Source organism: Ciconia boyciana, chromosome 3 (genome assembly GCF_034638445.1).
Source record: "Ciconia boyciana chromosome 3, ASM3463844v1, whole genome shotgun sequence".
Taxonomy (NCBI): domain Eukaryota; kingdom Metazoa; phylum Chordata; class Aves; order Ciconiiformes; family Ciconiidae; genus Ciconia; species Ciconia boyciana.
The window spans coordinates 39,607,561-39,618,061 of NC_132936.1; positions in this window are offsets into that span (position 1 = coordinate 39,607,561).

Here is a 10,501-nt window from a genome sequence, read left to right on the forward strand (position 1 = left end):
CCCTATCCTACCCTATCCTACCATTACTGCTTGTAGAGTCCTCATAACACTTCAAGGAATGTTCACACCATGGATTTCCCGTATGTCATTACTCAAAATCTCTAAATCTCCATTAAAAACAGAATGTTATTTATTTTCAGCAAATCCTGTGTCTATATAGCCCATGCAGTCTGTGCTGCAACATGCCTCAAAAGGAAGGCACTGCTAGGGGAACGAGAACAGCAGAGGCACTGCTGAAACCAAGTACCTTTAAGAGTACCCTTTAAGCTCCCACACCATTATATGCCAACATTAAGGAATCTTATTATCCTCCATCACTCTGTGTTGCCAGACTGTAAACACAGAAAGCATCTTTTCATGATTAACTGCCTGGGCTCAGCCTAGCTGGGACCGTAGTATCAGGTCTACAGCCACAGAACCACAGCATGCAAAACCACTTGCAACTAAGTGTTTGCAACTAAGTGAAACTAAGCCTTGCATAGGTGTAGGGCTCTGTGTGCCACAATCATATGGACAATATTAACCACAGTGATCAGTATCCAAATTATTCTGTGGGCAGTAAAATCTTACATTCAGTTTGGCTAATGTACAAGCATAAATTCTGAGAACTGTCATACTTGGTTTGACTGAAGGGCCATCTATCACAATATCCTGTTTTTTAAGATCAACAGGTAGTGGTTTCTTTGGGAAAGATCATAAGAAACAGCATTCCTTGGCATCCCCTCTCAGTTCATGGCAATAACTTGCAGGGACTAGGGACTTCCTGAGCCAGAGTTTACAAACAGACCACCACATCTAATAGGCATGGATTTTGTCTGATTCTTTTTTGAACTCCTATGCTTTGGTTTGTACAATATCCTGGTGAGATGTGTTTCATAATTAATAATGTATTGTTTCAAAATGTATGGTGGTGTGTGTTCCCAGCTCTTGTCTGATAATTTTGTTGGATGACCCCTACTTTTGTAGTATGAGAAATGATAAATAATCATTACCTATTTATACTCTTCACAACCATCAAAATATAGAGAACTGTGTTTTTTCCCACTGTAGGAGTTTCTTTTCCAAACTGAAGTCTTAAACTATTTAAATCTTTCTTTTGTACCTCAGCCCACCCTCTATACTTTTTCTAGTTTTTGCTAAAACTCTTTGGAGTTGAAATGACTGCTAATGCACACAGTGGCCAAGATGGAAGTGTACTACGTATGACTTTATACAACATCACAGTCATAGTCTGTCTTTCGTTTTCAGTTTCTGTGTATAAATAGTTTCTGAAACTGTATTCACTTTTTTTACTGCCTCTTAAATTCTGTGCCAGTTTTCAGAGAGTTATCTACAATGACTAAGTGGCCTCTTTCCTAAGTGGTCTTAAGTAAATTAGAGTGATCCATTGTGTGTGTGTAATATTTGGATTAAATATAATCTGCCGTTTCATTGCCCACTCACTTGGTATTGCAAGGACTTTTGAAACTGCATCTCACTTCACCTCCCTCCTGCAGCTGTGAGTGTACAGTCAGACTTTCTTTTGCCAAGCTCTCTGACATAAGGACATAGTTTCATGAGTCAGAAAAGACAAGACTTTCTCAAAATCCTGATATCATGCATCTTTTCTGTAGTTCTTGGAATGGTTCTCATGAACTTGCCCTGATGGTGAACAAATGCTGCAGGTGACATTATTTGTGGTAACTGAACTACGGGTACAAGTATTATCCTTGTTCGCTACAAAGTGTGAGCTCCCCATTCTCTGAAAGCCAGAACTTGTCCTATTTCTGATGCCCATAACCTTTGGTCAAACCACAAAACCTCCATTGCTGCAACTTTTTTAAAGGTTGATTGGCCACCACTAATGAGGATTGCAGGAGACTTATACAGTTTGCACATAGCTATACTTTGGAGCACAGCGGCAACTTACCTCTGCACTAATCAGCTGCTCAGACACTTATGAATCAACTAGTCATTTAAAGTCAGCATAACAGTGGTCCTAGTGTATCATGCTAATTCTGTTGTATTAGAAGCATTGGTCTACAGAGGGGCAGTTATGAATTTATTGTGGCTGTCCAGCATGCCATGAAGAAATAGTTATCATTTTCAAGCCCTGTATGTTGTGGTCTCACTAGCTGCTTATTTCACCATAATTTTATAAGCAGGAATAGATCACAACCGTTTACGAGTTTATACCCTAGTAGGAATTGAAAGAAGCAAATAGAAAACTCAACATGAAGGGTTTTGACAAATACCTTCAAATACATCTGCATGAAGGATGAGGAAGGGCAACAGATTTCTTGCAATGCAGACCGGTCCCAAAGCAAGTCCAGTTAGTGTGGCACAATAAAAGTGGGCTATGTTCCCAGAAGTCATAGTGTAGCTGAGGTGCCACGGGTACAAGGTTTAGTATGTACTTATCCTTGGTAATGCAGACTCCAGGTGGTGGGTTTGGACATGAGACAACCAAAAAGGGATATAGGTGGTACTATTAACATATGTTAAAGAGAAATGTCGGTATTCTTTATCACATGAAATACTGGTTCTCCATCATAAGGTGACAGATCTTGCCTCCTAAAACAGGCATCTAAAGGTGGTGGGCTTTTTTTCCTTTTACCAGAATAACTGTTAATAAAAAAATAATTATTTCCAGTGCAAGAGTCCCCAAGTGTAATTTTTTTTCACTGTGTGAGGTAGATAGAACATTAACTAGTGAAATTTAGCTGGACTGGAAAGGAGTTTTTGCAGAAGGCAGGAGATCACAGTCCACGCAGTGCATCCATAAAATAGATAACTCAGTAGCAGCATCTTTCTCTGTAATTCTTATTCTTGTAACTGACTATAGATTTTTCCTTGTAATGAAATTATACTACATATTTGCTTTGACTTTTCTGATCATGTATGCCTCAAAACTGAGCCAATTCGATTTCTTTCCTGCTAGAAATATATTTATTCCAACTGAGTCAGAATCCAGTGTGTGTTTTAGACCTGGATTCCCAAACGAATTGTTTGTTCTAAGAATCAGCTACGTGGGATGTGCCGTGAGTCCAGACTTGGGGCTTTGAACAAATTGTTCAGCTGAAAGGGGGAGGGTAACTCTCCTGTATTACGAGGTGTTGATTCTAACTTCTTTTTAAATAATATCTCAATTCAAATGGTATAAAGTGATTGCTCTCAGGCCAGATGTTGGTATGTTCAGTTTTAGCTATAAGGACATTTTATGGTTGGGTCAGGAACAGAAGCTGTCAGAAAGGTAATCTCCATCTCAGAAGAGCACCACTATAATTACTGTGTCCTAACGAGCACGACAGTGCAAAGATGCAATGAGAGTGCATGTTATAGTAACACGTAGCCTTTGCACAACTTTTAATCTCCAAACTATTTTGTAAAGACCAAGTGAGTAATCTTCATGTCACCTATCTGGAAACACGTAGCTGCACTTTTGTATTTTCATTTTGCGAAACATTATACTGAGTCAATAAGTGCCCAGCATCCAAAGTGCTGAGCACCCTGAATTTCTTTTGCTTTCCAGAATAAGCCTATGGCTTTTCTGGAACTGTGCCTTTAAATGATTTAGAAGCTTTCATAAGGAATATTTTAATGACTGTTCCGTTATTATGTAATTTTCTGCGGCATGTAGGACCCTGATCTAGAGTCAGGATGTGCTAGTGTCTAGTAAAAGACATAGTCCCTGCCCCCCTGAGTTTTAAAACTGAGGTCCTGATCTAGCAAACATTTGTGTGAGCATTATATTTTTACATGTGTGAGAGGTTCCCATTAAACTTCCACTGGGAAAAATTTACAGAAAGACCACACCTGCTGAGCTTCAGCCTTCTGGCAAGTGCACTATAGAGGCCTAATGGGAATTCATGGAGAAGAAAGGTTGCCTGCATTTAAAAAGGGTGTGAACCTTCCAAGCTCTGAGGGTATGTGCAAGTTTGTATTTGGATAACCCAACAGCTATGCATATAAATTGTCAGGGAAAATTAATGAATGGTGCATGTGCAGTATATCAAACATCTTGGTGTCTCAACCAATATTTTCATATGCACGAAAGTGCACATTCCTTACTGAGGGTTATATACAATGAGACATGTTTAAACTTTAAAAGGCCACATTATTTGAATGTATCTGAATGCCAGTGACCCACTTTCTTTAATAACCAGGAAGCGCTTTCTGTGTTCAGTCATGGATTTCTAAAGAAAGTAAAGGGGTTTATGATCAAGCAATCCTGAGGCAGTTCATACTAGAATTTAATTTTGAAGTTTAAAAGAAATAAAGTCGATGTGCTATCTCAGCCATGGCTTCAGTTTCTAATTTGTTTCCCTCAGCCACATTTTTTTTCATGTAGCCTACTGTAATATATTTTTAAGAAACTGTGTCATGTTTTACATATGAAAAACACTATGAATGAAGTACCCATCCTTTATCTTGTCCATGGATTCCAGGCTACAACTGTAAATCTCACATTTCTTCTTTATTATTTATTTCTGATGACTGACACTAATCTCTTCATACTGGCTTTGGCATGGCAGGTGTTATCTACATCCTAAAGTTGTTAGCAGTTGTCTTAATCAGACCCGAACGCTCTACAGCTCTTGCCAGCCTTGCAGTGGCTCTCAGTCCTCCCTTTCCCCTCCCACCCCGAGCTCCTTAATAGGTCTATTATTTAATTTGGGGTTAAGGTACAGCGTGTCTCATAGATTTAGCTTCTGAATCTTCTCCTTTACACCTATAGGTGGCATTCGTGCCAATTTGTAGCATGATAAGCCTTCCCTGTAGTGTCTAAAAATGTGATTGATATCTCAAAATAATTTCTCTCAAATGACAATCCAGATTCCTGGGCACCACAGATTTAATTCAAGATATATTAAAAAGACTCTGCATGAAGTGAAGACTTTAAATCTGCCTTTATAGTCAGCAATTTTTTCCCTGTTAACTGAACCACCTATTGTAGCAGCCTGCTCATTTCTAAGAGCAGTGATCCCATCTCCTGCAGAGGCTGCCTCACTACGAACTCCCTCCTGCCAGGTGCCGAGAGCTCTGGCCCTCATTCATCAAAGTCTTTAGATACTTAGCTGCTGGACTAAGATCAGCATCTAACACTTTTCAGGATAAAGCTTTGCTCCAAGAAGGATTGTTCGTTCTTTGCTCCTGCCAGAGGATGGGTCCTAAATAAAGGAGTTAATCTATTCTTCCTGGTTTGGTTGTCTGGCAGGAGAGAGACTATTACGCTAGACTGGAGGACCTTAAAATTAGCTCAGTTTACAATATCCCGTCTGCTTTGCTCTGTAATTATGCTAAGACTATGATAAGCTGTGTATATCTGTGTAAAAGTTGAATTAATAACAACAATAAATTAATAGCTAAAATAATCTAACACATTTTAACTTTATTATTATTTCATCGAGCAATAATGATCTGGGAATTTGGCCCAGTATACTAAAAACATAGCTAATAAATCCTACATTATTTTTTAATTAAGAACATAGAAGAACATGGACTGCACAGAAAAGCATTGAAAAAACTGATTCAAGTTACTAGCGTAACAATAAAAAGCAAACCTTTTCTTGGAAGATAGTACAACTTTGAGTTAGGACTTGCACAGCAACTTAATCCCTGAACTGAGAGGAGAACGGCAAACAACTTCAAATGTACGGGGGTTATGTTCTTCAGGGAAGGAAAAGTTTTGGATCAGCTAACTGGCACTCATACTTACTATGCATTTTAGTGTGAAAAAGGCAAATAAATTTTAAATGTGGCCTTCTTTTTTTAAACATTAATATATAAGGGCCCCCCCTACATAATGCATAAGGCTTGCCCCACTTCAGCCAACTGCAGTAAAAGTTTAAAGCCGGAGCCATTTCAGGGAAGCTGCGAAGAGGAAGAGGAGCCTCTTATCTGTCCTCTGTTCACCTCTGGAGTCAGGATCCCTAAGTGCTTTCTTAAGGAGGACCAGAAAACCTCGGCTTTCACTCCAGCACCTATTGCATTACTGTTGCTGCTCTCAAGAGAATGAATTTATTCTCCACAGCCATGCCATCTTCTAAATTGTAACTACAAGACAAACCACTGATGTCCTTTCTCAAGCCCCAGGAGAGGGAGTGAATGTTACATCCTGTTGATAACATCTAGAAGTGATCTATTTCCGTAAGTACACACTTATATAATAAGTATATACTTAAATAAGGATGGACAAAAAGCAGTGTGCAGTAGATGCACCGACTACAGTAACTAAAGCCATGGTTCAATGTGCAGTGGTGCCACCCCGAGTCACTCGCTTCCACAGCACCTCTGTGCTGCTGTAGCTGTTTGTGTGGAGGCGACACAGTGAAGTGAGTGATCAGCAGCTCAATTTGATTAAAATTAATTGTTTTCCACTGGATTTTTGCTAACTGAAGTAATTATCTGCACTTTGTATGACCTACATAGAGCTATGGCTATACCAGCATGTGGAAGGGATGCAGAAAGGCGGGGCCGGGGGGGGAATGCCAGCAATAATTTAATGTGGTAGTGGCACTGAAAAACTGCATGATATACTTGCCCCGGAGTTACCAGTGGAAACCTGCAAAGTTGTTTTCATTGCAAATGGAAAACAAATATTAAAAAGACCCTTTCTAGGTGGAAGAGCTTTGTAGTTCAGACTCTGAAAAGAACTTGACCTACTGCCAGAGAACCTGCCCGTGGACGTGAGCAATCATTCAGTTACTGGCTGTCGCACTTCTTTGTCTGCAATGCCCTTGTTGTACAGCATGTCGCAAAGATACATTTCTTAAGTCTGTAAAGCACTCACATGAGGAAAGCCAAACAGGCAAGAGGAGCTGGAATGAAAAGCAAAAACATTCAAAAAGCACTGAAGTTATTAAGGCATAATGTTGTGCTGTATATGGTTTTGTTTCTTAGGAAGTGACTTGCAGATGGTTGCAAATATTATTTGCTAACTATTCCGCGGTGATGGCACTTGTCCCCTAACTAACTAATTTCACTTTTCATTTCAGTTTTCCTGTGACCGCTCACATTTCCCAGTACAATATTAAGAAGTCCTATATTATTTGCATCCAATAACAAATGAAGTCTGGTAACGCTGCACTTGCTATTTGTTTTTTAGATCTGCTGAGGTAGGGTGAAGCCAGTCGGGGAGGCAGCTCTAAGAGCTGCGCAAAATGATTTTCGTAGGTTTTTTGAGTAACTTTTTCCGTTCTGAAACTTCCAGCCCTGTCATCATATTTGTACACATTGACCCCTTTATCCTTTCAAGCTTATATTAAGTGGCACAGCTCAGAGACATATCATTTATTTTTGGTTATCCAATTGGAAAATAAGGTACAGAGCCAGTGTATTGGGTTTGCATGGCAAGGTTTTGGTAGCAGGGGGGCTACAGGGGCGGCTTCTGTGAGAAGATGCCAGAAGCTGCCCCTGTGTTTAACAGAGTCAGTTCCAGCCAGCTCCAAGAGGGACCTGCCGCTGGCCAAAGCTGAGCCCATCAGCAATGGTGGTAGCGCCTCTGTGATAACATATTTAAGAAGGGGGAAAAAACAGCTGAGCAACAGCAGCCAGGGGAGAGGAGTGAGAATATGTGAGAGGAACAGCTCTGCAGACACCAAGGTCAGTGCAGAAGGAGGGGGAGGAGGTGCTCCAGGTGCCAGAGCAGAGATTCCCCTGCAGCCCGTGATGAAGACCATGGCGAGGCAGGCTGTCCCCCTGCAGCCCATGGAGGTCCACGATGGAGCAGATATCCACCTGCAGCCCATGGAGGTCCACGGTGGAGCAGATATCCACCTGCAGCCCATGGAGGTCCACAGTGGAGCAGATATCCACCTGCAGCCCATGGAGGTCCACGGTGGAGCAGATATCCACCTGCAGCCCATGGAGGTCGACAGTGGAGCAGATATCCACCTGCAGCCCATGGAGGACCCCACACCAGAGCAGGTGGATGTGCCCAATGGAGGCTGTGACTCCATGGAGAGCTGGCACTGGCGCAGGCTCCTGGCAGGGCCCGTGGACCCATGGGGAGAGAGGAGCCCATGCTGGAGCAGGTTTGCTGGCAGGACTGGTGGCCCTGTGGGGGACCCACGCTGGAGCAGTCTGTTCCTGAAGGACTGCACCCTGTGGAAGGGACCCACACTGGAGCAGTTCGTGAAGAACTGCAGCCCGTGGGAAAGACCCACATTGGAGAAGTTTGTGGAGGACTGTCTCCCGTGGGAGGGACCCCACGCTGGAGCAGGGGAAGAGTGTGAGGAGGAAGGAGCGGCAGAGACAACGTGTGATGAACTGACCGCAACCCCCATTCCCCGTCCCCCTGTGCCGCTGAGGGGGGAGGAGGTAGAGAAATTGGGAGTGAAGCTGAGCCCAGGAAGAAAGGAGAGGTGGGGGGAAGGTGGTTTTTAGATTTGTTCTTATTTCTCGTTATCCTACTCTGAATTGATTGGCAATTAATCAAATTATTTTCCCCATGCTAAGTCTGTTTTTCTCATGACGGTAATTGCTGACTGATCTCCCTGTCCTTATCTCAACCCACGAGCTTTTCATCATACTTTCTCTCCCCTGTCCAGCTGAGGAGGGGAGTGATAGAACGGCTTTGGTGGGCACCTGGCGTCCAGCCAAGGTCAACCCACCACAGCCAGTAAGTTGACATTTTGTAAGTGCAATCTTTCGGCCTGTGACAAGAAAGCATTTGTAATGTTATCCTGATAATCTGTAGTGATTTGAAATCCTATTGTAGTTTCTGTATCACTAGTTTTGTTATTTGATTAGAGTCCAGCAGAGCATTAAGGACTACATTTGACTGAGGATGAATGATGTACAATTAGAAAAAATAAAGGTATTAAGGAATGTGCCAGGTTCATTTATTTGACAAATGAGTGTAAAGCTACTTACAAAAACACTTCAGAATGTAGCAGCACCTGGATCGTAATATATTTTGTAGAAGCAATGAAGAAAGTAATTAGTTTGAGAATTGTAAAAACAATGCCAGGAGGTTTAGCTAAGGTCTAGCTCGCTAGGAATGCAGGGACTGATTTCCACTGCACTCCGCAGTCATGCTGGGTCCCTCCTGTGATTGACCCAGTGGTGCCAGTCAGCAGCCCAAGGAGCCCACAGGTAAAGAATATGTAAGGGCACGCTATACTTGCGAGTTAGGGCACGGTTTGGTGGTATCCTGCCTGGGGTTTGTACAAGGGGATCATTGTAATTCCTTTGTGTTATAATAGCAGCTAAAATCCTTGACTATGGTGCTTTTGGATGGAGAGAGCAACACACATAAGATACAGTCCCATGAAGAAAAGATCTGTTGTGTGAAAGCACTTCTTCATGTTCCAGTAACTTATTGGATTTTCCCTTTAAACTTGAAACAAAATTAATTTCTTGGATAGCCAAAAAGGTAATTTTTAATTCTCACAGCTTTTTGACAAAGAGTCTTCGCAACAGAAAAAAAGAGTCTAAAGTTAACCAGGAAGTGAGATGCTGACTTTCTGAAGTGTAAGTAAAAAGTCATGCCATGAGCATTCATCCTATATCGACTACTGCATTGCTATATTACATAGGGATTGAATTAAGGAATTAATCGATGGTTTGAAACTGATGGGTTGCAAATGCTAAGCTTTTAGTATTTTCCAGTTTAATGTCAATAATATTACAGTAATATTGACATCTAGCTTTTTAAAACACTATGCTTTCTTAATTTGTTTATATTGGCAACATTTATTTTTTCACAGTAGTGTAAGGAACACCTAATGGTGACTGATTTAAGCCACTTGCTGTCTGTTTTAATTTGATAATGATATTGCTGTGTTAACAGTATCAAGAGCATAATGTGCAACATTGCAAATGTAAAGAAACAAACTGTTCCAAAAAGTCTAATTATGCAGATTTGTGTCTGTAGATATTTGTTAGTTTAGGCTGTTGATTTCAAGTGTTATGAAGTGTTCATATATTCCATATCTATTACATACTTCGTATAGATATTGATTGTGTTCTATCTATTTCGGCAGTCCTAAGCATTTTAGTTAAACTTCTAAACTTTGAAGAAAGGGTATTGCTAGGCTGTTGGCCACACTGAATTGGGAAGACAAAGAGATAATAACCCTTACAGCCCATAATATTGGATCACTTCTAGCTGCCATTAAGGACAATATAGCTTTATCATTGACTTCGCCAGCATAGAGGCTGTTACCCCTATATCCGGGATTTTTTCAAGTATCTTCTTAGCGGAGGGGAAAGACCTGCAGACTATGGGAAGGGCAGTAATTATATCAACTCTTCAGCTCATCTGACAAATAAACAAACCATGATTTTTCCACAGGAACAGTGCAAGCAATCTCTGCGCTGCTGCTAGTCTCGTTCAGTGAGGCTCTCTGCAGAGACAGAGTCTGAATCCCTGCTTCTCCTTGCAGGCCTCAGGGCTTGATGATGGTATTTGTTATGGCTCCCTGAAGAAGGTAACACTTCCCTTTTGAGTCCTTGACTCTACTGGGAGCTGTGTTTCCCAAAAGGAGCAGAAACACCTCTTTTTTTAAAAATGCAG